The 24,400-nt window shown below is 35.9% G+C and overlaps 1 protein-coding gene and 1 long non-coding RNA gene across 2 annotated transcripts in view; one reads left to right on the top strand and one right to left on the bottom strand.

Moving 5' to 3' along the window:
* The window catches only part of LOC105465619 (monooxygenase DBH like 1), a 103,682-nt gene that overhangs the window by 29,606 nt on the left and 49,676 nt on the right, over positions 1-24,400 (top strand). The window lies entirely within an intron of this gene.
* Positions 3,852-15,439, bottom strand: LOC139363305 (uncharacterized). Its single transcript, XR_011623369.1, has 3 exons — positions 15,303-15,439; positions 11,287-11,352; positions 3,852-3,987 (listed from the first exon to the last, which is right to left on the bottom strand). It is a non-coding gene; the product is annotated as an uncharacterized lncRNA (long non-coding RNA).

Here is a 24,400-nt window from a genome sequence, read left to right as displayed (position 1 = left end):
TAGGATATTTGCTTGGTACCTCATCTTTCTTCACTAACTTTCCTGTATGAAGCATATCAAATAATACTGAGATAAACTTTCCTATAAAAAGCATATCAAGTAATTCTCAGGTACACGAACTTATAATTAAGTACTTTTGGGAACACATAGCTGTCTTTAGTAGACATTTGTATCAACATGAAAGGCATTGGAGCATTTTTTGCAATGTTTGGAGGTCTTCTAGACAACAAAAATTCTTTACCTTGAACAAGAGGGGATTTGAGGGAAGGACAGTAGGTCACAAGGGAGTGCCCATACAAACTTTTGTTGTTACAGGTGACAGAGGTTTGGTGGCTAGAATTTAAAATCCTATTATTATGTGAGAATACTACTTATGGTATAGATTCCTTATCTTGGTAAACCTTAAAATATTTTAAAGTTTATTAAGTATTATGAAACATTTTCCTTGAAAATGAACTCAAATAGGATATTATTCAAAAAACAGAGCTCTACCGAAAAAATAAATTCAAAATATTTCGTAATATGTAAGTGGTTTTAAGGCAGCCTTTCAAAACCAGTTTTCATTTGCAACTTATTCAAGGTTTCAACAAAATTCTAATGATGTAGAACTCATAAATCTAGGAATTGCCTTAAGTTGTCTGATTTCCATGCTCTCTTTTCTAGTAGAGATAATTTCTAATAATTTAAGAAAAGTATATATTGTTTTCATAAAATTAAAGACTCCTATGTTTTGAAAAGCCATCAGTTAAGGGCTTCTCCTTATTCTTTATTTTAAGTTCCATAAATCACTGTATCAAAAAGCCTCAGTCCTTTTCTGCTGCAAACAAAAGGTACTTTCACAGAAACGAGAAGATTGATTTTATATCGTATTGTGTGGTGTGTCATTTGCAGTGAGTTGTAAGAATATCGATTACAGTTGAATTGTGAGAAATCAGTTTCATTTTCTTGTGTCTAATTCACACAAAGAATTCGTTTGTATTTGCAGTTTAAATGTTGATAGTGCCTAGACCAACTTATCTGCGCTTCCAGGGGTTAAGTTGCCCATGATCAACTGTGATCTGAAAATATTAAATGGAAGATTCCAGAAATAAACAATTCATAAATTTTAAGTTGCATGCCATTTTGAGTAGCTTGATGAAATCTTGCACTGTCCTGCTTCATTCCAGCTGGGACGTGAAACATTCCTTTGTCCAGTATGTTCACACTGGAAACGCTGCCCATCCTTTAGTCACTTAGTAGCCATCTCAGTTATTAGACTTACTGTTGCAGTTATCAGATTGTCATGGTATCGGAGTTCTTGTGTTGAAGTCACCCTGATTTTCCTTAACAATGGACCCCAAAGCACAAGAGTAGTGATGCTAGCTAGCAATTCAGATATGCCCAAGAGAAGCCATCAAGTGCTTCTTTAAGTGAAAAGGAGAAAGCTCTCAACTTAATAAAGAAAAAAAAATGATAAGGTTACTAAGACCTATGCTAAGAATGAATCGTCTCTCTGTGAAATTGTGAAGAAGGAAAAAGAGACTCATGCCAGTTTTGCTGTCTCACTTCAGACTGCAAAAGCTATGGCTACAGTGCATGATAAGTGTTTGTTGAAACGGAAAAGGCATTAAATTTATGGGTAGAAGACATGAACAGAAACGTGTTCCGATTGACGACAGCGTGCTGCGCTAGAAAGCATTGAGCCTATACAAAGACTTCAACAAGGGATCGCCTGAAATGAGTGACACCAAGTCATTTACTGCAAGTGAGGAATAGTTGCAGAGATTCAGGAATATAAATTCTGGTCAGTAGTAGCCTAATACTGTGTCACAATGCCTATGTTATTCCTCACACTTCATCTTATTATGTAGGTATTGTATCATCTCACATCACAGAGAAGGTGTACTCACCTTCCGGGTGAGTACAGTATGAGAAGATATTTTGAGAGAGACACCACATTCACATAACTTTAGTTACATCATATTGTTATAATTGTTCTGCTTTATTATTAGTTATTGTTGTCAAGCTCTTACAATAAAGTATTAGAAATCTCCTAATTTATACATTAAGCTTTAATGCAGGTATAGGAAGAAGCATAGTATGTATAGAGTTTGTAGTTTCTGCCATCCACTGGGGGTTCTGCAATGTTTTCCCCTCAGATGAAGGAAGACTACTGCATACATTTTATACTTATGTTAACTATAAGACTAAGCAAAGAAAATATATCACTAGTTTGATAAGAATCACTAAATTTAAAAATATTTGTTACATTTAAAATTTAAATTTTAACCATGTAAAAATTATTTGCTTCTAAAATTATAAAATAAGATAAATAATCTCTAAAAATACTAAAATATAAAAGAAACATAAATGATTTTATCTCTAGAAAAGATAGGATTATAATAAAATTATTGGCTGTTGCAACTCCTTTGTGATCTCAATTTATTTGTATTTTGAGTCTTGAAAAAAATGTTTAAAATTGTGGCTTGAAAGTGCGGGTATTATCAGATGACAGCATATCACATTGCAGGTGAATATGGAAATTGTAGAAAAGAATATTCTTGGTAATTTATATTTAAACTGTACTTCTCATGTGAGATCATCTCTGTGTCAGGAACATGAGACCACTCTGCAGCCCACCTCTCCATATTGCAGCATGACTCTTTTTAAGCTTTATTTTAGATGTGACTTTACCGTAAATTTAAAATTTTTTAAAGAAGGTTGACTCTACCACTCTCTTTAGTCAACAGTAATGGCATTGTCATGGCTGTTAGTCATGGTCGGATATAGTTTGCTAGAGATGGGGGTTATTGAACTGGTTTAACACACTGTTTTTTTTGAGGGGCTTTTATTGTCAGGGAATTCTCATAGATGAACTACACTCCTAATCTATCTGTTTAAATGTGATGTGGCTCATTCCATTTAATAGAAAACTTGCTGATGGCCTATTATGGCAAAGAGGAGAAAAAAGAAAAACAGTCAGCCAAAATCATTATCCCTTAGTCCTCTCTCCTTAAACGACTAGCTCCTTAATAGGGAGGCAGTACACCTCATGCTACAGTAGATGGGTTCCATGACTGGATGGATAATTCAGGTTTGAATTCCTGTTTTCCATTTATTAGCCATGTAATTGACAGAAAAGTTCTTAGCCACCCACAGCTCAGTATTTTCACTTAAATGCAAGTGGTACCTCCTAATAGAATTGCTTACATTAAGGATCAAACAGGAGTTGTTGTTTTTTAAGCACTTAGCACAGTATCTGACACTTAGTAAAGTATTAATAAACTCAACTATTATGATCAGGCAACTATTCATTTTCAATGTGGCTCCCTGAATGACTTTTCATTGAAAACTACCATTTAGTGAGAAGGCCCAGAAAAGGATGCAGCATCAAGCTAAAAGGTTGACCACTGCTGAGTTTTAAGAGAGGATTATACTTACTAGTTATGTGACCTCAGGCAAATTAATTTACCTCTGTCTGCCTCAGCTTCCTCCTCTGGAAATTGGCGATAATAATAGTTCTTACCTAACAAGATTGCTATGAGTATTAAGTGAATCAAATGAGTTTAATATTTGTAAAGTATTTATAACAGTGCTGGGAACATAGTTTCTATTAAACAAAGTAAGTAAATTCAGTAAAATTTTGTAGATCACTAGCAACACACAATTGCTAATCTGTTGATCATCTTGTTAGGTTTCTGGATCACAGAGGAATCCCAAAGAAGTCAATCCTTTCTAGGCAGTCAGAGTTCCAAAGAAAACCTAGCTTGTCCATCACTTCATTTAGGGAGGTCATCTAGAAAATCTTCAGCTTTGGAGAAATGTGAAGTTGAGGTAAAACGCTGTCATCATCCTCTTCATCATCAATTGCTACAGGAAGAGAAATGCTATGCTTTATTACTTGATACTGATCAGAACATCTCTTTTTCTCCATGAAACATCCATGCTTCTGTTCTCTTCGATTGGTAGCATTCATAAATCTCAATGATTTCATTTGAGGAGTGTTTCCTAGAACATGAAAATTTAAGAATAATTGACATTGAACAGCCATGTAATGTCCTTGAAGCCAGATTACTGTAGAGCCATGAAATAGCCCCTCAAAAATTGATTTTCCTATAGTAGGCACATAACATGAACATTAGGCTTAATACAACATGTCAAATGGACGTTGCTGCCCGTTTTTCTACTGAGTTCACTTAAAAAGACACAGTCAAATGGAAAACCTTATCATTAACACATTTCTGAAATGTTAAATGTGATAGAGGGTTTCTATTTTCTGAGAATGTGTACGTCTTTGGAGTTAAATTTAGTAAACTGTGGGAATTTGAGCATTCTCAATGTCAAACTACATGCTTTTATGGCTGTCAGAATTAGCTCTTCTCTGACAGTATATCTCTTTCCTTCTTTCCTGAAATAATGTTTCAAGACATATTTTAATTGATGCAGTTTATCCCGCTAATGGAAGCAGCATTTTGGTTTGTTATCAGCCTGCATTTGCACAGACTGCCCCGTCTAGTTCTCACTGTTTTTTCATGTGTTCACCTTCTGTTTCACTTTTTCATATGGAAGACTAGGTGTTTGCTGTTGACTACTGACTTAATGGTTATTTGTGTTTTTAACCCATATCCATTTCATCTCTAGAATTTTTTCTTTTTACTTAGTGATGTTTCCTTTTTGTCCTTTCTTATTTAACTCTATTTATTTTCTACAGGCAAATTTTTGGATTTTTAGCTAGATTCATGTTGAAAGAAATTAACTTTCATAATCTATCTTACATGAAAATACTTTCCATTTCTTTTAAATGTTTTGCAACACTTTATTTGGTTATGAAATTATTAACACCAATGGATTACCCCTACATCTCTGGGTTTTGTCATCAATTGACAAAATAGATAATTCTTGATCATCTAGAGAAAAAGTTATGCCATAAAATCAAAAGAATATTTTCCTTTAAGAATTTGTGGTACAGTGTTTATGGATGCGAAAAATTGTTCCTCATTTCTAAATGTATCTTAAGTTTTACTATTTTTTATCTACTAGACAAGAGACGAAAATACTGGAGCATTTACTGTGGCTGAAACTGTAACTTTGTACAGAAAACAAGATGGTAGGAACACTTCCCCTAAAAGTAATGATTTGACTCAAATTAGTGCATTTGAAAGACTGCTGACTCAATGTTGTAGAAAGTTCATTCAAGATCCTCTTGAGTTACATCTACTTCATGGAAACACTGGAGATCGTCTAGCTACATGGGTGTTCTTATTAGTCACTTGAGAGTACAAGGTAATTAAATTTGCTTTGAAAGCATGTCTTTTCATGGAAGTGATTTATTGCTAACTCTGTCACTAATTAGCTTTCTGACCCTAGAGAAAGTACTTAACCTTGCCTGGTCCTCAAATTCCTTGTCTGTAAGATAAAGGGATTGGACCAGATGACCTCAATAGGCTCTTTCTACTTCTAAATATCTGTGATTTGATGAAAACAAAAAGAGAAGTCTGCGCTGGGGTTTGGCTGCTGCCCTGTGGTCTGAGTTCCTGACGTGCATGCTTTTCAGTCACGGGGCACGCTGAGGTGAAAATACTGAGTACGCCACTGCCTCCCTTGAAGTTAAAAAGGCCCCTTTCTTTAGCACCTCGAGCATGGACTTGGAGCATAAGTTTTGAGGCATCTTAGTCCTTTCTAGAGCATGCCAAAGTGCCCCAGAATCCCCAGGAGAATCCAGAATGTCTAGAGACATGTGTGGCTGCTTGGTCTGTTGACAGAAATACTTGATGTTTTGAAAAGAGGCTCATAGACTTTATTATTTCTGGGCTATACAACACTCACTTTTTGATCTCTAAATTCCCACGCACTTAACTAAACTTGTTACTGATATTATTTAATGGCTATTAAGTTTTGGTAACAGCTGGTTCTAAACACAGAAAGGCTGCAAATGTAAGGTATTCACAACAAATCAAATTCTGAAACCACAAATCTTTATAATATCCATATTATCTAGTGGTTGTACCATGGCCTACTGGGTCAGACCAACTGGTTTGAATCTTGGCTCCTCAGCCTACTAGTGTGGAATCCATGGCAATCAATTTAACTTCCTTGAGCCTTAGGTTCCATCTGTACATAGGGCTAATAACAGTATTTGCCTCGTATGTTAGCTGTCATCAAATGAAGGCAGTATCTGTAGAGTGCTTATATGTTTGGCAATGTATTAGATAGCTCAATAAGTACTGGCTGTATTCCCAATTTGCTTCAGTTTTCAGATACCTCTTAAGTCACAGAGATAATGTCATTTTAAAATAAAGATAAAAATTAGGAGTGCCAGGGTGAGCAAGACTTTACTGAGATAAGTTGGTGCAATGTACAAGAATTGGTTCTGGAGGTAGGTAGCAGTTGTGTTCAAACTCTCTTTCTCATTCACTCGATAACCTTGGGAAGACTAAATGCTCATAGCTTGCATCTTGACTTGCAAAGTAAGGAAAATAATTTTCAGCAAAAATGAAATGAAAACAAGTGAAAACACCTGTTGCATAATAGGCTCGTTATTGCTTGTTTTCTTCCCTTGCAGGGGATTATAGAGATGAACGACAAAAACTTCATCTAGTGTTTTCTCATTCTTGGAGTCAGGGCTGCACTGAAACAATGGTAGGCAGTAAGTCTCTATTTTATTTTGAAGAAAAGATTCCCTGGGAATTAGATTTCATAGCTTGCTTCCATTACTCTAACCCAAATGAAATTTAAGCTAATTTCCTCCTGTTCTTGTCTAAGTAAGGATAAAAACCAACTGGTGACTATCCTCTGGGAAATAATCTTTCACATTCTTAAGTCACCCATTAGTCTTCCATTCCATGGCCTTAAAATAATGCCATTTCAACCTACATGAAACCTTTTTTTTTTTTTATTTTTTAGTTTTTCTTCTACCACCCAAGTCTACTCCAACCTTGTATATCTTTTTCAGGTAGTACAAAAGTTTAGATGACAAAATTGAAAAGCACTAGCATATTTCTTGGTAGTCATTCTTTATAAAAATTAGTAAATAATTTAACAGCACTTTATTGAAACAATACTAAGATATTTATGTTGAATTCTAGATGTCAATAACACAATGGGATTAAGAGGTGTGGTAACATTAAATTATGAATGACTTTTACTTACATACAAGGAACTATGTAGGTAAAATACTTTCTTGGTTTTTTTGATATTTTAAATACATTATCTCACTAGGTTTTCACAGCCTCCCACAAAGTACGTTGAATAACCACCACTTGCCATATGAACACACTGAGACATAGCAAGCTTATGTAGCTTGCTCAACATTACACAAATTAGGTGAAGTACAGCCAAGATTTGAATGCAGATCTTCTGAGCAATACTAATGGGGCTTTCTCCATACAATTTTGCTAGCCTTCTACTTCTAAATATCTATTCAGGCCTTAGATTTTTTTCAAGATCCATACGTTACAATGAAAAATAATTTGTGTAGAAGATGTCTGATAGCTTATATCCAGCCATGAGTTCTTTAAGTGCACTTGTCAGAACCTGAGCTACTTTTTATTTTTTGATAGCTCTATTGAGGTATAACAGATATACAAAGAGCTGCACAGTTTTAGTTTGTACAATTTGATGAGCTTGGACATATGCAAACACTTATAGTGACATCACCACCCAACGTAATAGATGTATTCATCACCTCCCTTGTTTCCTTGTGTCTCTCTCTCTTTTTTTTTTTTTTTTTTTTTTTATGTGGTAAGAACATTTGACATGAGATGAGATTTACGCTCAACAAATTTGGAAGTGCACAATACTATATTGTGCTGGACTACTTTTGAGTCCTACAGAATTAATGCATAGACACAGGACTGTGTGAGCAGACCCCACCAGAATCTTCCAGAGACATCAGTCCAGAGATCCTGGAAACTTAGATCCAGTCACCTATGAGTACACAGAGGCTGGGTGATTTCACCCTTGGGGGTTACAAATGCTCATTAAGAATGGATGACACATACGAAGTTTCATTTGTGATTTAGGAAGTCGTTTAAGTAAGATTAGAGTTAAGATGATTAGGCTAAAGATTATGCATATGGCTGCAAAAAGGCTTCATGTTAAATCTTGGAGATGATATTAGGGAGAAAGGAATTGGAAATAATTTCAGTGGAAAGAAGTTAATGAGCCTGCTAATCTTATTGGACACGTCTTGTAGCATAAAGATTGCTGGAAGTAAGCCAGAAGCTTTCTGTTTAAGCCAAGCTAAGATGTTTTTGGAGTTAAGTGAAAATAATGGTAATGGACTGTTTGATTCCCCTTTGCTATAACGATCTGTAAAAAGCTACTCGTGAGAAGAAATACTAACATTTTTCACTTGGCAGTTAAATTTATGACAAAATGCCTAAAGTGCTCTAAAACACGAAGAGATATATGTTGTTGGGGAGAAAACTAGAAGTGTTGGCATCTCAGAAAAGACCTAAGAACCAGGCTGACAGTCTGGGTTCTAATCTTACCTTAACCTTTGGTCAGCTGAAAATTAATGTGACTGCACCACAGTGCCTCTCAAGAGACCAAATTCATGTTAATAACACAACTCAAAGACTATAAATCTGTATAACTGAGAAGTTGTTCTAAGTGATCTTTAACCCTTAAAATTCTATGACTTCTTTCATTGTATTATTGGAATTGACAAAGTTGGAAATTTATAGAATAAATGTATAAATATATATGAATAAAATTATAATAAAAGATTTTCTTAAAATGGTGAAAGGAATTCAGATCATTTTTGTGTGTTGCCATAGGATATAACAGGTCAATTTTATTTTTATGTTTTCTATTTTCAATGTAAACACTTGTATACTTATCAAAACAGGAAGATGTCTATTGCCCTATGATACAACAATGAAATTTTTAATAGTTTTTATAAATGGAGCTTTTAGTGATTAGCACGAAAAATTATATGTAGAAACTCACTTTTGATAAGTGAGATATTTTGTATTCAAGTTTATAAAACTCATAAATCAGAGGATACTTTTTCACACCTTTACTGAGGTATCAATACCTTCTTTAAGGTATCAAGACTGTCTTTGGGTCATTTAACATGAATGTGTTTGTGCATCAAAAATTCAGATTATATATCAGCTTAATAGTGTATCTATTTTATGAAGAAAAATACTACACATATCAAAGATGTTATGGTTGAGGTTTGCTTCATTGAGCCATTATTGTATTTTTCTTGATTCACAACCTAGGGTGCATGTTAGAATCAGAGTCTTTAGGGATGGAGTCCAGGCTTTTGTGATATAGTGGTTGTTGCTGTTTTTTGGGAAAAGTTCCCCAAGTGACTCTGATATAAACCCTTTGTTTGAAAATAACTGTTTAATGTATATTAAAATTTCCCAGGAGATTGCATTTGTCAAGTTACATTTTATAGCACCTAGTAAAATGCCCTTCATATTAAGTAGCACGAATACATCTTATTATAGTAATAAACTATTTTATTAGACAAATATGGTAAAAAGTGAACACACATTCAATGTCTACCAAAATATACTATGTTAGTTGCAGGCACATGAAGAAGAGTTAAGCAGTTTATGGTTTTGAGATAGTGTATTCCTTGATGCATTGCTTGCTATTTTTTGGTGAAAATGGAGAGGCAAAAACCCCAGCTGTTTCCTGGAACCACAGCTGAGTTTTATGATAAAATTTGAACTAATTCAGATAGAAGGGATAATTTCTTCTGTGAAAGAAAAAAGATTTATGTTCTAGTGAAATATATACGTGGAAGTTAATGCTATACATTCATGTTTATAATGTAATTGGTCCATTTTAGGAACCATACACTGAAAACCACCTCACTGACTTTAAAATGTATCCTATTACCAATAAAGAGAGATCTTTGCACCACTGAAATCTCAATGAATTGCTCTCTGTGGAATTTTAAAAATTAAGTGAAGGCAAGACCATGTAAATAACTGTTAATAATGCTCCCATAGCCTCTCGGTCTTTAGCTTGTCCTGAGGAAATGTTGAACATATAGGAGAGACACTTTGGTTTATGGTATGTTTCAGAACTCAGATGTGTACTCGATATGCCCACCATATATCTGAATCAGCTGGAAACATCCCTTCACACTACATCTGCAAATCATGAAGAAGAATCAAAGAGTATCTAGTGAGTGTCTGCTTTGGACAGCGTTCAGTGCTATGTCTTGTATATAGAGCAATATAACACGTAGTTTTTCACCCCAAAGACCTCACAGTCTGGATGGCAGGAAGAGATGTACACATAAATAATAGAGAGCCCCCAAGGCTGCCGAATGAACGTTCGTGTCAAGCTGTGTGATAGTGGCAGTAAAGGGCAAGAAGAAAGGAGAAAGCCATGATTGTCTGAGCACAGTCCCATGCCATATGGAAAGAATAATTTGGGGAAAGCACAGAGGAGATAAATTTTAGGTAGGGGGAAGTAGTGATGTGGTGAGGATGAGTGCAGAGGCATAAACAGAGGCAACCTCTCTTTTATGTGCTTAAGCATCAAAATAAAATTGGATATTAAGAACCAACATTTATTGAGAGCACTGTACATTTTGTGGATTGTCAGTCCTCACAAACAACCTATGATGTAGGCAGTGTTACTATTCTCATTTTACAGATGAGGAAATTGAAGCCCAGAGAGGTTAAGTAATTTGCCCATTGCAAATGTTCTCCTTTAGGATTCCTTTCCCTGGGGAATATGATCTAGCTAAAAAGAAAAGAGATATAAACACTTTGGCTGGTTTAGCCTCCAACATGACTGTTAGGTCTACAGAAAACAGCATTCGTTGACTAAAAAAAAAGGACCCTGACTTCAACATTAACATTCTGAAGTATTACACATTGGTCTCTGAGGAAGTTCCACTTGGTCCCACATGTGGCAAAGAATACTTGATACGACCAACATCTGCCCATACTAAAACCAGCTAACAGCTGCTGGCTAAATTTTAAACCCATAGTCTAATACATCAAATTAGAATGCAGAATCCCTGCAGTTACTTGTTGTCAGGATAAATGGATTTTTTGATCAGAGAATGCCTTAACCATACCAAAGTCTCCAGTGTGTAATACTGATGGGGGAACTGAAGTCCGAGGCCTTTAATACCTAAATAGGGTCACTGATTTTATCTTGAATGTTACTCTTGTGTGGCTTTAAAAAATTTATTTATTGTTAAAACTCTGGCAATTTGTATCATATTCTCTAAAATAGAAATAAAGCCAACCTCTTAATTCCACACATATGCAAGTAACAATTTAGTTCTTTAAAGTGAAGCTAGGCGGGTGCAGTGGCTCTCACCTGTCATCCCAGCATCTTGGGAGGGGAATTCGAGACCACCTTGGGCAATAGACGGAGTTCTTGTCTCTACAGAAAAATTTAAAACATTTAGTTGGTACCAGCTAGTTGGGAGGCCGAAGTGAGAGGATCACTTGAGCCCAGGAGTTTGGGGCTGCAGTGAGCCATTTTCTCACCACTGCACTCCAGTCTGGGAGACAGAGCAAGATCCTGTCTCAGAAAAACAAACAAACAAACAACAACAACAACAACAAAACAAAAGGAAAGCTGCAGGCAGTTCCTAAGAGGATGATGACCTTTCAGTTCTTGTGGAAATGACAAGGGCTTCCCTAGAGCTAGTGACTTGACAGTGGAGTTTGTTAGAGCCATGTCCCTTTCCATTGCTAACGTCAGCTGTGTTTTCTTAATAATTTAAAGGTATGTGATATATGTGGGTTTCTTTATAGAAAAGGCTTGTCTCATTTTGTTTTCTATTTTATTAAAACATGGGCCTAATAAAAGGTCTCGAGGAATTATTTATTTATTGCCCAAGCTTTGAAAAAATACTGCTTTAAATTCATCCTCCAAAGATGTATGTTTGTTTCTCTTAGTTATCAAAATCTTCCATAATCTTTATAAAATTACCTTTATTAATAAAATTGGGTATTTTCTCCATAATAGCTGATTTTAGCCTCATACCTTCAAGGTAAAATTGGTCCTTTTGGATGGAAACTAAACACAGGGTTTTTATCATAATAATCAATATCATGCCCTGGTTTTGAATATGTCCCTTTACTTTTCCCTTAACTTTTGTGACTTTGGTGTTAGTATATACCCATATATAACATAAAAATAACAATTTCTAACTTCTCAAGATTACTTTGAAAATGCTTTTAAAATACTGAATTTTAGAAAACAAGTATTTATGAATTGCTCATCATGTACCAAACACTGTGCTTTACTTACTATGCCATTTTCTAGATGAGAAAACAGGCTCAGAAAAATGTAATGTCATCTCTAATGTCATGGGGCCAGATGTGGTAAACATGGGGTGGGAACCTAGCCTTGTTTAATTCTAATGCCCGAGATCTGAATTACTGTGTTGAACTCTTTTCAGTGCAAATGTGCTACACACATAGGTGTTATTAGTACGTGTATTATGAACACCATTTATTTAGTCTAGTAGGGGGAGCTTTAACACTTTATTTTACCAATATGAACCTAAGTTTGAAGGGCCCTTTCTGTCTTTCTGGTCACATAGACCTGATTTCAAATCCGGGCTCTACCATTTACCACTTATATGACCTTGAGTAACTTACGGAACTTTTCTGAATCTGTTTTCCCATTGGTAAAATGGAGATATGACCTATGCATACAACTACTGTAAAATTATTTGAAAAATGTTTATAGAACACTTGAGGTACAATAGATGTGAAATATTGTCATTTTATGGTAACCCTTCTTTCCTCTAACAGTCTAAACCTTCTGTTTGCTTTTGTCAACATTTTATTTCATGGTTGCAGAAAATAAAGTCCAGAGGAAAAAACTGCCTTTCTCATCCAGTTAATTAATTGAAATTGAGATTGAAATTTAGGTCATAAATTTTTGTTATTTATCTCTATCTCTCCTTCAAAATATGAAATATAAAACAATTTCAAAGTAAAAAATACACCTAAGATTTAGATCTTTATTTTATCGTCTCTTAACAATCTATAATTAAATCAGTTTTAAGCTTTTCAAAAAGCTCTAAATTACTTGGATATTGTTATCCAGTAATTTAGAACAGCTGGACACTCACTTTGATTTCATTGACTTTTCCGAGACATTTAAAAGAGGGAAAAATTGAAATATTTATATTTAACTAGATTTAATATGGTATATTAGTTCCTTTATAACTTGGAATTCATTACTTTTACTATCTTTCCTTCTTATTTCTATACTTACTTTTAAGATAAAGTTTAGTTCCTTTAAGAACTAGACCGCCAAATGCACCTTATTTGTTTAGTAAGGCGAACTCTTATTGTAAGCGTTTGTAAGATTCACAGTTGAATTACATTTACAAGGTTAGACAACTAAGTTCTTTTTTCAATGATAAACAGGAAATGTCAGTACTCTGAGTAATATTTTCCACTCATATAGCAAATAGAATTTTCCAACAGATTGTTGGTTCAGTCACATTTTTTTCAAACTGTATTTACTCCAAGTGCTAAGAGATATTTTATGGGGTAATTTATTTCTTCTTCAGCTTGAATTAATAATCAGATAAAATTCATATGTGATATGATGTGCTTCTGGACTGACTTTTAACAATCTTGCAAAGAGATCACAACTGTTGAGTTTTTATCTCTCCTCATTTGAAAGATTAAGGAGTTCGTTTCTCTAGAGAACACTTTATTTTGTAATATGAGAATATTTTCTAACGTGTATTTGTTTCATTTCCAATGTAATATATACTTGTTATGACAAGTAAAAAAGTAAAAAATATATAAAATAAAAATTAGTAGTGTCCTCTTTGTCCAAATTCCACTTTCTTGAGGTGACTAATGCTAACAGATTTATTTGTGTTTTCCTAAAGTTTTATGCTGAAGAAAACATTTGCAACATTTACATAGGATTTTTTTGGGTTAATCACTTTTATTTTTAAACAAATTAGAATCACTCTATATCTATTACTTTGAATTTTGCTTTTCAAATTAATGCCCTTATCATTACTGGACAAAATATTGTAACACTTTATTTTTAATGTTTACATAGTTTAATCTCCTATCATGTATAAACCACAATTTTTGCAGCCATCTACTTTTGATGCACCCTCAAGATGTTAAGCTTTTTGCTACCATAAACATTGCTTCAGTAAATGTTCTTGTAAGTATATCCTTATATATTGGTGGTGTCATTTCTATAGGCTAGATTGATAAATGGATTGAATCAAGATTACATGTTTTTCAAACTTTAATATATTTGTAAGATTACTTTATAAAATTCACATGCTAGCCATATGTGAATATTTTCTCATCCCCTCTCGAGCACTGGATATTTTAGTCTTTTAAATTTATTGCCTATTAATGGGTGAAAACTAATATTTCTGATTGCTTTGACTTGCTTTCCTTAGACTACTAGTGAGGGTGATGCTCTTTTTATGCTCTCTTCTGTCAATTTGCTGTTCAACCATTTACCTATTTCTTTTTAAAACATTCTTTTATTGAATTGCCTACATAAAAGTGCAAAAACAGTATACAACTCATTGAATTTTCATAAGGTGAACTGACTCATGAAACCAGGATCAAGATCAAGAATAGAGTATCAACTAAGAAGTGTCCTTTGAATCCCCTCCCAGGTACTGTCTGTCCCCAGAGGTCACCAGTTTGCTGATTAAATCAGTCTTTACTAATTTTGCCTGTTGTGAAGTTTTTGTAGATAGAAACACTAGTGTTCTTCTGCGTCTGGCTTTTTTTGCTTAACAGGATGTGCAAGTTGGCCATGTTGTTTGTAGAAAATAATGTGTTCATTTTCATCTTTGAATTTCATTTTCTGAACATATCAGAATTTTTTATTCATTTGTATTGGTTAGCTATTTCTATGAACCAAATCAACCCAAACTTCAACAGCTTTAAATAAGCTTTAAATGAAGAAGCCCATGTTATAGTTTACAAGTCAGCTGGTGGTTCTTGTGTTTGTAACTGGGCTACAAACAGGTATGCAACCAGCTTGGGTTGGGTATGCAACTCTCTAATGGTGCCTGGGCTCTCTCATCTGGTTGGGAGTCAGCTCTTTGTAAGCAGGTCTAGGAGGCCTCAGCTGAACAAGTGGGCTCTCCTTTATAGTATCTTGTTCTCTAGAAGTCTAGACTGGGCTTATTCAAATGGTGATGGCAAAGTTCCAAAAGAGACAGTAGAAACTATAAGGCCACTTGAGGCTTAGTTTGGGATTAGCACGCCATTACTCCTGCCATAAGAAGCAGGCCCAGCCTACTCACCAGAGAATGGTGATAGTCTCCAACCCCTGAAGTTCTAGTTTGTGGGAGAAGTTTCCAACCTTACCTGGAGTTGAGTCAATTTAGAGAGCCGAGCAAAATCCAGGGGTAGAGGAAGCAGCGGGAAAGGACCTGGGAGCTCCCTGGGTCCCTAAGCATGCCATCCCTGCTTGGTACCACAGGGATCCTTTGGGAGGGTGACCAGAGGCACAGGGTAAAATGCCACAGGGAGAAGGAAGGCCCCAGCTGAACTTTATAACAGTTTGAACCCAGTGAGAAGCCTCCTGGCCAGAACCTGGGGAAGGGCACGAATCTGGTGCTCAGACTCCACAGGTGGGGGAAGAACCAAATCCCTTTTCGTTTGCACCTGGGAAGTGGCTAGTCTAGGGCAAATTCTCAAGCCCTGCTCACCTACTGCCTGGAAACAGGATGTTGGGGGAGGGGCATGGCGGGAGGGAGACTGGCCCTTCGGATTGTGTGGGAGATGAGTGAGGCCTGTGACTGCTTCCCCCACTTCCCTGGCAACCTTCATGACTCAGCAGAGGGAGCCATGATCCCCCTAGGTACCTGACTCCATTGCCCTGGGAACCTCACCCCTATTCCCCATAGCAGCTGCAGCAAGATCCTTCCAAGGAGAGTCTGAGCTGAGACACACCTAGCCCTGCCCCCACCTCATGGACCTTCCCTATCCACCCTGGTAACTAAAGACAAAGGCTATATTCTCTTGGGAGTTCTAGGGCCCCACCCACCACCGGTTCCTCTTCATACTACCACAGCTGATGCTCTCTGGGAAGTGCCACCTCCTGGCAGGAGGCCAACCAGCACAAAAATAGAACATTAAATCGCCAATGGTAAGAACCCTCACAGAGCCCATTTCACCCCCCTGCCACCTCCACTGGAACAGGTGCTGGTATCAATGGCTGAGAGACCCACAGACAGTTCACATCACAGGACTCTGTGCAGACAAACTCCACCCAGTACCAGCCTGGAGCCTGGTAGACTTGCTGGGTGGCTACACCCAGGAGAGAGATAACAATCACTGCAGCTTATCTCACAGGAAGCCACATCCATAGAAAAAAGGGGAGAGTATTATATTAAGGGAACATCCCCTGGGACAAAATAATGTGAACAATAGGCTTCACCCCTAGACTTTTCCTCTGCCAGAGCCCACCCAAATGAGAAGGAACCAGAAAACCAACTCTGGTAATATGACAAAACAAGGCTCTTTAACACCCCCTAGAAATCACACTAGCTCACCAGCAATCGATCCAAACCAAGAAGAAATCCCTGGTTAACCTGAAGAAGAATTCAGGAGGTTACTTATTAAGCTAATCAGGGAGGCACCAGAGCAAGGCAAGGAAATCCAAAAAACAATACAAGAAGTGAAGGGAGAAATATTTAAGAAAATAGATTGCTTAAAGAAAAAGCAATAAAAGCTTCAGGAAACCTTGGACACTCTTATAGAAATGCAAAATGCTCTGGAAAGTCTCAGCTATAGAATTGAACAAGTAGAAGAAAGAAATTTAGAGCTCGAAGACAAGGTCTTCAAATTAACCCAATCCAACAAAGACAAAGAGAAAAGAATATGAAAATATGAACAAGACCTCCAAGAAGTCTGGAATTATGGTAAATGACCAAATCTAATAATAAGGAAGAGGTGTTCCTGAGGAAGAAAAGGAATCTAAAAGTTTGGAAACATATTTGGGGAGATAATCAAGGAAAACTTCCTTGACCTAGCTAGGGACATCGACATCCAAATACAAGAAGCACAAAGATTATCTTTCATCATAGAAAGATAATCACCTAGGCACATCATCATCAGGTTATCTAAAGTTAAGATGAAGAAAAGAAGCTTCAGACCTGTGAGACAAAAGCACCAGTTAACTTATAAAGGAAGACCTATGAGATTAACAGCAGATTTCTCAGCAGAAACCCTACAAGCTAGACGGTATTGGGGCCTTATCTTCAGAATCCTCAAACAAAGCAATTATCAGCCAAGAATTTTATATCCAGCAAAACTAAGCATCATACATGAAGGAAAGATATAGTCTTTTTTAGACAAACAAATGCTGAGAGAATTTACCACTATCAAGGAAGCACCACAAGAGCTGCTAAAAGGAACTCTAAATCTTGAAACAAATCCAGAAACACATCAAAACAGAACCTCTTTAAAGCATAAATCACATAGGACCTGTAAAACAAAAATACAATTTAAAAAGCAAAAACAAAAACCAGAAAATCCAAGGTACATAGGCAAAAATAGCACAATGAATGCAATGATACCTTACATCTCAATACTACATTGAATGTAAATCGCCTAAGTGCTCCACTTAAAAGATGTAGAACTGCAGAATGGATAAGAACTTACCAATCAACTATCTGCTGCCTTCAGGAGACTCACCTAACACATAAGAACTCACATAAAGTTAAAGTAAAGGGGTGGAAAAAGGCATTTCATGCAAATGGACATCAAAACCAAGCAGGGGTAGCTATTCTTACATCAGACAAAACAGACTTTAAAGCAACAGCAGTTAAAAGAGAAAAAGAGGGATATTAAATAATGGTAAAAGGCCTTGTCCAAAAGGAAAATATCACAATCCTAAACATATATGCACCTAACATTGGAGCTCTCAAAATTATAAAACAATTACTAATAGAACTAAGAAATGAGATAGACAACAACACAATAATAATGAGGGACTTCAATACTCCACTAACAGCACTAGACAGGCCATCAAGACAGATAGTCAACAAAGAAACAATGGATTAAAACTATACCATGGAACAAATGGACTTAACAAATATATACACAACATTTCATCCAACAACTGCAGAACGCACATTCTTTTCAACAGTGCATGGAACCTTCTCCAAGATAGGACATGTGATAGGCCATAAAACAGGTCTCAATAAATTTAAGAAAATTGAATTTATATCAAGCACTTTCTCGGACCACGGTGGAATAAAACTAGAAATCAACTCTCAGCGGAACCTTCCAAACTATGCAAATACATGGAAATTAAATAACCTCCTCCTGAATGAGCATTGGGTCAAAAATGAAATCAAAATAGAAATTAAAAAATTCTTTGAACTGAGTGACAATAATGGCACAGCCTATCAAAATCTATGGGATACAGCAAAGGTGCTGTTAAGAGGAAAGTTCATAGCCCTAAATACCTACATCAAAAGGACTGAAAGAGCATAAACTGACATTCTAGGGTCACACTTCAAGGAACTAGAGAAATAAGAACAAACCAAACCCAAACCTAGCAGAAGAAAGGAAATAACCTGGATCAGAGCTGAACTAAAAGAATTTGAAACAAACAAACAAACAAAATACAAAAGATAAATGAAACAAAAAGCTGATTCTTTGAAAAGATAAATTAAGTTGATAGACCATTATCAAGATTAACCTAGAAAAGAGGAGAGAAAATCCAAATAACCTCATTAAGAAACAAAGTGGGAGATATTACAACTGATAACTGAAACACAAAAGATCATTTGGGGCTACTATGAACACCTTTATACACATAAACTAGAAAACCTAGAAGAGATGGATAAATTTCTGGAAAAATACAAGCCTCCTAGCTTAAATCAGGAAAAATTAGTTACCTTGAACAGACCAATTGCAAGCAGCGAGATTGAAATGGTAATTTAAAAATTACCAACAATAAAAAAGTCTGAGGCCAGATGGATTCACAGCAGAAATCTACCAGACGTTCAAAGAAGAATTGGTACCAATCTTTTTGACACTATTCCACAAGATAGAGAAAGAGGGAACCCTCCCTAATTCATTCTATGAAACCAGCATCACCCTAATACTGAAACCAGCGTCACCCTAATACCAAAATCAGGAAAGGGCATAACCAAAAGAGAAAACTACTGACTGATGTCCCTGATGAACTTAGATGCTAAAGTCCCTAACAAAATGCTAGCTAACCAAATCCAACAACATACCAAATAGATAATCCACCATGATCAAGTGGGTTTCATACCAGGGATGCAAGAATGGTTAAACATAGGCAAGTCAATAAATGTGATAGAGCAAATAAACAGAATTAAAAACAAAAATTACCTGATCATCTCAATAGATGCAGAAAAGGCATCTGACAAAATCTGGCATATTTTTATGATTAAAACTCTTAGCAAAATTGGCATGCAAGGAGCATACCTCAATATAATAAAAGCCATCTATGACAAACCCACAACTAGCGTAACAATGAATGGGGAAAAGTTGCAAGTATTCCCTCTGAGAACTGGAACAAGACAAGGATGCCCAATCTCACCACTCCTCTTCAACATAGTACTGGAAGTACGAGCCAGAACAATCAGACAAGAGAAAGAAATAAAGGGCATCCAAACCAGTTAAGAGAAAGTCAAACTGTCACTGTTTGCTGATGATATAATTTACCTTGAAAACCCCAAAGACTCCTCCAGAAAGCTCCTAGAACTGATGAAAGAATTCAACAATGTTTCTGGATACAAAATTAATGTACACAAATCAGTAGCTCTTCTATACATCAACAGTGAGCAAGCAGAGAATGAAATCAAGAATTCAACCCCTTTTATGATAACTGCAAAACAAACAAACAAACAAACAAACAAACAAAAACTTAGAAATATACCAACCAAAGAGGCCAAAGACCTCTACAAGGAAAACAACAAAACACTGCTGAAAGAAGTCATAGATGACACAAACAAATGGAAACACATCCCATGCTCGTGGATGGGTAGAATCAATATTGTGAAAATGACTGTACTGTCAAAAGCCATCTACAAATTCAATTCAGTCCCCATCAAAATACCACCATCATTCATTCCTCACAGAATTAGAAAAAACAATTCTAAAATTCATATGGAGCCAAAAAAGAGCCTGCATAGCCAAAACAAGACTAAGCAAAAAGAACAAATCTGGAGGCATCACACTACTTGATTTCAAACTACAAGGCCATAGTCACCAAAACACCATGGTACTGGAATAAAAATAGGCACATAGACCAATGGAACAGAATAGAGAACCTGGAAATAAACCTAAATACTTACAGCCAACTGATCTTCGACAAAGCAAACAAAAACATAAAGTGGGGAAAGGACACCCTTTTCAACAAATGGTGCTGAGATAATAGGCTAGCCACTTGTAGGAGAATGAAACTGGATCCTCATCTCTCACCTTATACAAAAATTAATTCAAGATGGATTAAGTACTTAAATCTAAGACCTGAAACTATAAAAATTCTAAAAGATAACATTGGAAAAACTTTTCTAGACATTGGCTTAGGCAAGGATTTCATGACCAAGAACCCAAAAGCAAATGCAATAAAAATAAAGATAAATAGTTGGGACCTAATTAAACTAAAGAGCTTTTGCACCTCAAAAGGAACAGTCAGCAGAGTAAACAGACAACCCACAGAGTGGAGGAAAATTTTCACAATCTGTATGTCTGACAAAGGACTAATACCCAGAATCTACAACAAACTGAAACAAATCAGTAAGAAAACAAACAAACAATCCCTTCAAAAAGTGGGCTAAGGACGTGAATAGACAATTCTCAAAAGAAGATATACAAATAGCCAACAAGCATTTGAAAAAAAAATGCTCGGCATCACTAATGATCAGGGAAATACAAATCAAAACCACAATGTGATACTGCCTTACTCCTGCAAGAATGGCCATAATCAAAAAAGAAAAAAAAACAGGAGGTTTTGGTGATCAGGGAACACTTCTACACTGCTGGTGGGAACGTAAACTAGTAAAGCCACTATGGAAAACAGTGTGGAGATTCCTTAAAGAACTAAAAGTAGACTACCATTTGATCTGGCAATTTCACTACTGGGTATCTACCCAGAGGAAAGTAAGTCATTATATGAAAAAGATACTTGCCCACGCATGTTTATAGCAGCACATTTCACCATTGCAAAATCATGGATCCAACACAAGTGCCCATCAATCAAGAAGTAGATAAAGAAACTGTGGTGTGTGTATGTGTGTGTGTGTGTGGGTGTGTGTGTGTATATGATGGAATATATATATATGATGGAATGTATATATGATGGAATATATATATGATGGAATATACCTATATATATGATGTTATACTACTAAGCCATAAACAGGAATGAATTATCAGTATTTGTAGCGACCTGGAAGAGACTGGAGACTATTATTCTAAGTGAAGTAACTCAGGAATGGAAGACCAAATATCGTATGTTCTCACTGATAAGTGGGAGCTAAGTTATGAGGACGCAAAGGCATGAGAATGATACAATAGACTTTGGGGACTTGGGGGAAAGGGTAGGAGGTGGGCAAGGGATAAAAGACTACAAATAGGTTGCAGCGTATACTGCTCAGGTGATGGGTGCACCAAAATCTCACTAGTCACCACTAAAGAACTTACTCATGTAACCAAATGCTACCTGCGCCCCTGTAAGCCTTGGAAAAATAAAAAATAAAATAAAAATAAATAAGGAGAGAATACACACAAGGGTTACTGTGGAGGTAGAAGATGAAAGACTTGGCAGCTTCTTTGATGTTAGGGGTTAGGACTTTAGTAAAAATCCAAAAAGAAATGCTGGTTTAGCGGGGAGTGAAGACGATGCAGTCTTTTTTGGAACCATTATCATAACTTGATTTTTATGATCTTTTGTTAGATTTCTTGCTTTGTTTGCCAAGAAAAGAGATTGGCCACATTCCTGAAACTGTAAATTTTTCTTTGAAAACTTATGCAGGTTGTGAATTTTGACATTTAGATTAAGTGTGGTTTTAATCCAATATGGAATAAATCACCCATGTTTTTTATGTTTTCTTCATACATACATCCATTTTAATGTAGTTTTTATGGCTGCATACTGACAATATTTAAACTCTGATAAAAAGTATTAATTGCAAAAGTTATTTTAGGCTTAACTTAAAAGAGATGTTGACAAGTTTAGGGAAAAAACACATCAGACTTGTTAAGACTAATGACCCCTGAGTTTGTCCTTGGGACCTACCTTGATCTGTGAGTTTGGCAGGTCACTACAACATTTGCGTACCCAGTGGGAACACTGAAATGTACTGGATTCAGTAGGGGGGAAGATAAACAGCAAAGTAAAAATGACAGAATCCCGGGTGGTTGTTATATGAATGGTGTTACACTATTTTTTCTATTATCTTTGCAAATTAAACAAAATGCAAACAATCAAATAAACCCAAAGATTAATAAGACAGTTGCCTTCCTCTCAAGAAACCTACATTTATAAGAGAAGACTTTTTTATACAGTATCTGGAAAGCAACAGGAGATTTAGGAGCTTTGAAAAAGTAAGTTCAGTGTGAACCTCTTTACTAAGATAAACAGACTTCCTGAAGTCAGGGAGTCTACCTAGGATGGAGATTCACCTACAGACATGAAGGCCAGTGTTTACTTAACACAGCCATAGCCTTAGTTTAGTTTGTTTTCTGTTTTACATGGAACTGTTCTATAAATGAGAACTTTTTAAATGGGGGCCTCATGTTCAAACAACTGGAGAAAAAGAGAAAAAAAGAGAGAGAAGAGTGAGAACTAAAAAAGTTGTCCACTCCTATTCATTTATTTGTTTAACTTTCATGACTTATAAAAGACTATTTCTTCATTGTAGCGATGGTTCACCACAAATTCTGCGAGAAGTTAAGCATAGTCTTTTAAATTTTTTTGTTGTCCCTTTTCCAACTAGAGGGCAACACTCCATAAAATAAATCAATTTTTTTTTGTTTTGTTTTTTGAGACAGGGTTGTGCTCTGTCGCATAGGCTGGAGTGCAGTGGTATGATCCTGGCTGACTACAACCTCCACCTTCCGAGTTCAAGCGATTCTCCTGCCTCAGCCTCTCAGGTAGCTGGGATTACAGGCACCTGCCAACACACCTGGCTAATTTTTGTATTTTTAGTAGAGACAGGGTTTCACTATGTTGGCCAGGCTGGTCTCTAACTCCTGACCTCAGGTGATCGGCCTGCCTTGGCCTCCCAAAGTGCTGGGATTACAGGTGTGAGCCACTACACCCAGCCCAAATGACATTTTGAAACAGTCCTACAAAATTAAAGTACAAAATTATTTTGAACCTTATTTTAATTCCTTTTCTGACCATAGCTCCTTCTCTTGTATCTCCACTGTATCCTGTACAGATAATAAAGGTAGACAATCAGTCACCTGGAGAATGAGACTTAAACCAGTTGGACCAGGGTACAAATCCAAGCCTGCCACTAAGAATATGTGTTAATGTCTTCCATTTACTTAATTGTGCCTCAATTTTCTTGGTTGCAAAATGAAGACAGTAATACCAGTCTCAGTGTTGTATAAAGACTAAATGTGATAACTTGTGTAATGTCCTTGGTACATGTAAATACTCACAAATGATTGCTATTATTGATATATTAGCACCTTTTTGAGTGGAATTTATCTTTTACCTGACCATGAAACTTTAGCTCCTTGACAACTGATTCAATTGTGCCTTAGATCTGCAGCCTTGGGTACAGTTTATTATAGTGTTTAGTAAATGCTTGTTGGATGAGTGACTCAAATCTAGACACAAGCTAATAATGGGGAGTTGTAAATGATGTTCAAAAAATTTATTTTGTTCCTGGGACAAATGCATTTTGAATGAGTGGCACTGTGGATTATGCATCTGGTTAATCGAAAAACCGCTCTGCTGTGCTACTTGTAGATAGTTCATGGAAAGGGCAAAAAAATATGATTTAAAGACCTAGACTTATTATCAGTTCTAAAGCAAATTTATTTTGTATCTTAGAGACCACTTATCATCAATTTCTCCTACTTTCATTACCAGATAGAACAGAACTTACTTTGCAGACATTTAAAAGACCAGTGAATTCTAGACCTTTGGATAAAAAGCAACATAGAATTCTGCATGAAGCAATATTATTAATTTGTATTGCCCACAATTAGATTTAGCCTTTAGACTATGCTCAGAGAAATAAAAAAATGTCATTGATGTTATTTCCCTACTCCTAGAAAAAAAAAGATGGGCAATTTATTACATTTCTTCATTAAATAAAATCCTTAAATTATGATGAATAAGTGCTAAAATAATATACTTTATTTAAAATTGCCAAAATTATGACAAATTACATATTAGCACAGGTACTAGAAGTTTCAGGATACGAAAATTTTTTTTTAAAGGAATTTAAGGACAT

Source organism: Macaca nemestrina, chromosome 5, assembly GCF_043159975.1.
Source record: "Macaca nemestrina isolate mMacNem1 chromosome 5, mMacNem.hap1, whole genome shotgun sequence".
NCBI lineage: Eukaryota > Metazoa > Chordata > Mammalia > Primates > Cercopithecidae > Macaca > Macaca nemestrina.
This window is presented reverse-complemented; position numbering and strand designations above follow the sequence as displayed.